At 35.0% G+C, this 4,361-nt stretch overlaps 1 protein-coding gene across 3 annotated transcripts in view; it reads left to right on the top strand.

Annotated features, from left to right (window-relative positions):
• The first annotated feature begins 3,832 nt into the window (after nt 1–3,832).
• The window catches only part of plxnb3 (plexin B3), a 63,293-nt gene continuing 62,764 nt past the window's right edge, over nt 3,833–4,361 (top strand). For all 3 annotated transcript variants that reach the window (XM_034536307.1, XM_034536305.1, XM_034536306.1), the window contains exon 1: nt 3,833–4,068. The gene's annotated coding sequence lies outside the window, so the exon portion shown is untranslated. The remainder of the gene's footprint in view (nt 4,069–4,361) is intronic.

Genomic DNA, 4,361 nt, shown 5'->3' with positions numbered 1-4,361 from the left:
AGGTGGGGTGAGAGAGGAGGAGAGAGAGACTGGGGGAGATGGGAGGCGAGAGAGGAGGAGGAGAGAGGTGGGGTGAGAGGAGGAGAGAGACTGGGTGAGATGGGAGGAGAGAGGAGGAGAGAGAGAAGGAGGAGACGGGAGGAGGAGAGAGGAGGAGAGAGAGAAGGAGGAGAGAGGAGGAGAGAGAGAAGGAGGAGAGAGGAGTAGAGGGGGTGAGACAGGAGGAGAGGGGGGGGGAGAGAGGAGGAGAGAGAGACTGGGTGAGATGGGAGGAGAGAGGAGGAGAGAGAGAAGGAGGAGACGGGAGGAGGAGAGAGGAGGAGAGAGAGAAGGAGGAGAGAGGAGGAGAGAGAGAAGGAGGAGAGAGGAGTAGAGGGGGTGAGACAGGAGGAGAGGGGGGGGAGAGGAGGAGAGAGACTGGGTGAGATGGGAGGAGAGAGGAGGAGAGAGAGAAGGAGGAGACGGGAGGAGGAGACGGGAGGAGGAGAGAGGAGGAGGAGAGAGGAGGAGAGAGAGAAGGAGGAGAGAGGAGTAGAGGGGGTGAGACAGGAGGAGAGGGGGGGGAGAGAGGAGGAGAGAGAGACTGGGTGAGATGGGAGGAGGAGAGAGGTGGGGTGAAAGGAGGAGAGAGACTGGGTGAGACAGGAGGAGAGAGGAGGAGAGAGAGAAGGAGGAGACGGGAGGAGAGAGGAGGAGAGAGGAGGAGGAGAGAGGTGGGGTGAGACAGGAGGAGAGAGTAGGAGAGAGAGAAGGAGGAGACAGGAGGAAAGAGGAGTAGAGGGGGTGAGACAGGAGGAGAGAGAGGAGGAGGAGAGAGGTGGGGTGAGACCCTGATGTCCGTTTCCACGGTTACGGTGCAAACAGGAAGTGGGCGGAGTCACAAGCATGATTCTGTCACATGACTCATTCACTTCTGCCAATTTAAATATTGTATTGTTTTTTAAATCTATAAATCTATATTTTATCTATTTATGACGATAAAGAAGATGATAAAGAAGATGATGATGATGATGAAGATTAAAACCTCTATGTGTCCAATGCTTTTCAAAATAAAGTTATGATCAAGAAACTTTTGTATCAAAGTGTTTTATAAACATAAATATTTATGATGAGTGATCGATATTGGTGGAAGGTACTCATGAGTACTATTCAGAGGTACTTGTACTTTACTTTAGTATTCATACTTGTACTGACAGACACTGGTGACTTTTCAGAATAAGAGCTCACAAACAAAATGTGATGATTTGTGAAAACCAAGAATATGAAGAAAATCTAACATTAAAGTAGAAATTAGTACTTTATGAAATATTTACATACTTTAAGAAGTACTTATGTACTTTATGAAGTACTTATGTACTTTATGAAGTGATTTGGATACTCCATTACTGAAACACTGAGTACTTTACGATAGTATTATTGAACTTTATGATAGTATTAATGTACTTTATGATGGTATTAATGTACTTTATGATATATTAATGTACATTACGATAGTATTAATGTACTTTATGATAGTATTAATGTACTTTATGATAGTATTAATGTACTTTATGATATATTAATGTACATTACGATAGTATTAATGTACTTTATGATAGTATTAATGTACTTTATGATAGTATTAATGTACTTTACAATAGTACGAATGTACTTTATGATAGTATGAATGTACTTTATGATATATTAATGTACTTTATGATAGTATTAATGTACTTTATGCTATATTAATGTACATTACGATAGTATTAATGTACTTTATGATAGTATTAATGTACTTTATGATATATTAATGTACTTTATGATAGTATTAATGTACTTTACGATAGTATTAATGTACTTTATGCTATATTAATGTACATTACGATAGTATTAATGTACTTTATGATAGTATTAATGTACTTTATGATATATTAATGTACATTACGATAGTATGAATGTACTTTATGATATATTAATATACTTTATGATAGTATGAATGTACTTTATGATAGTATTAATGTACTTTATGATATATTAATGTACTTTATGATAGTATTAATGTACTTTACGATAGTATTAATGTACTTTATGCTATATTAATGTACATTACGATAGTATTAATGTACTTTATGATAGTATTAATGTACTTTATGATATATTAATGTACATTACGATAGTATGAATGTACTTTATGATATATTAATATACTTTATGATAGTATGAATGTACTTTATGATAGTATTAATGTACTTTACGATAGTATGAATGTACTATATGATATATTAATATACTTTATGATAGTATGAATGTACTTTATGATAGTATTAATGTACTGTACGATAGTATTAATGTACTTTATGATATATTAATTGACATTATGATAGTATTAATGTACTTTATGATATATTAATGTACATTGCGATAGTATTAATGTACTTTATGAAGTACTTATGTACTTTATGAAGTGATTTGGATACTCCATTACTGAAACACTGAGTACTTTACGATAGTATTATTGAACTTTATGATAGTATTAATGTACTTTATGATGGTATTAATGTACTTTATGATATATTAATGTACATTACGATAGTATTAATGTACTTTATGATAGTATTAATGTACTTTATGATAGTATTAATGTACTTTACGATAGTATTAATGTACTTTATGCTATATTAATGTACATCACGATAGTATTAATGTACTTTATGATATATTAATATACTTTATGATAGTATGAATGTACTTTATGATAGTATTAATGTACTGTACGATAGTATTAATGTACTTTATGATATATTAATTGACATTATGATAGTATTAATGTACTTTATGATATATTAATGTACATTGCGATAGTATTAATGTACTTTATGATAGTATTAATGTACTTTATGATATATTAATGTACATTATGATATATGAATGTACATTATGATATATTAATGCACTTTATGATAGTATTAATGTACCTTATGATATATTAATGTACATTACGATAGTATTAATGTACTTTATGATATATTAATGTACATTACGATAGTATTAATGTACTTTATGATATATTAATGCACTTTATGATAGTATTAATGTACTTTATGATATATTAATGTACATTATGATATATTAATGTACTTTATGATAGTATTAATGTACTTTATGATAGTATTAATGTACATTATGATATATTAATGTACTTTATGATATATTAATGTACATTATGATATATTAATGTACTTTATGATAGTATTAATGTACATTATGATATATTAATGTACTTTACGATAGTATTAATGTACATTATGATAGTATTAATGTACTTTATGATAGTATTAATGTACTTTATGATATATTAATGCACTTTATGATAGTATTAATGTACATTATGATATATTAATGTACTTTATGATAGTATTAATGTACATTATGATATATTAATGTACTTTACGATAGTATTAATGTACATTATGATAGTATTAATGTACTTTATGATAGTATTAATGTACTTTATGATATATTAATGCACTTTATGATAGTATTAATGTACATTATGATATATTAATGTACTTTATGATAGTATTAATGTACATTATGATATATTAATGTACTTTACGATAGTATTAATGTACATTATGATAGTATTAATGTACTTTATGATAGTATTAATGTACTTTATGATATATTAATGCACTTTATGATAGTATTAATGTACATTATGATATATTAATGTACTTTATGATAGTATTAATGTACAGGAAGTCTTCATTTGTTGAGCAGTAAAAGTAAATGACGTCACCGGCGCTATTATCGTTAACGCTCTCGCTATGTAATATTTCTGTTGACTGTATTGTTGCCTCATAGTTCTCCTGACACGTGACGCAGCAGGTTGTCGGTTCCATTCCCCGCTGAGGGGCGTTCGCAGAGTGTACCGGCGCCGCGCGGAGCGGGCAGCGGGGCGGGGTCTCAGTGGGACCTGTTGTGCGGCTTCTCGGTGCGGATCCTGCAGGTCTGCGCCTCTGCTAGACTCTGCGGGTTTCTGGAAGTCTCACCGGTACCGGTTGGACCCTCGCAGACCGCAGAGCTCAGGTGAGTCTGACCCGGATCCTCGTGACCCCCATTCAAGGACCCCCAACTGGTCCCGAGCTGCAGCTGCTGCAGGCGTGTCTGACAGCGACCCGGTTTAGAAACGGGCCCGTTTCACGGCGCTCGCGCTTCTTCGGCTTCCGGCGGCGGAGAGAACCGGATGAAGCGGTTTCACGGACCGCGTCGACACGGTCCTTCAGTCGGCCGCGTGCGTCTTTAGAACACCCGAGTCCTGCGGTCGGTTCCGCAGTCTGAACGCCAGAGAACCCGCTAGAACCCGCGGCGGAGGCTGCAGG

The sequence above is a fragment of the Cyclopterus lumpus genome, chromosome 7, assembly GCF_009769545.1.
Source record: "Cyclopterus lumpus isolate fCycLum1 chromosome 7, fCycLum1.pri, whole genome shotgun sequence".
In the NCBI taxonomy this organism is placed as follows: domain Eukaryota; kingdom Metazoa; phylum Chordata; class Actinopteri; order Perciformes; family Cyclopteridae; genus Cyclopterus; species Cyclopterus lumpus.
This window is presented reverse-complemented; position numbering and strand designations above follow the sequence as displayed.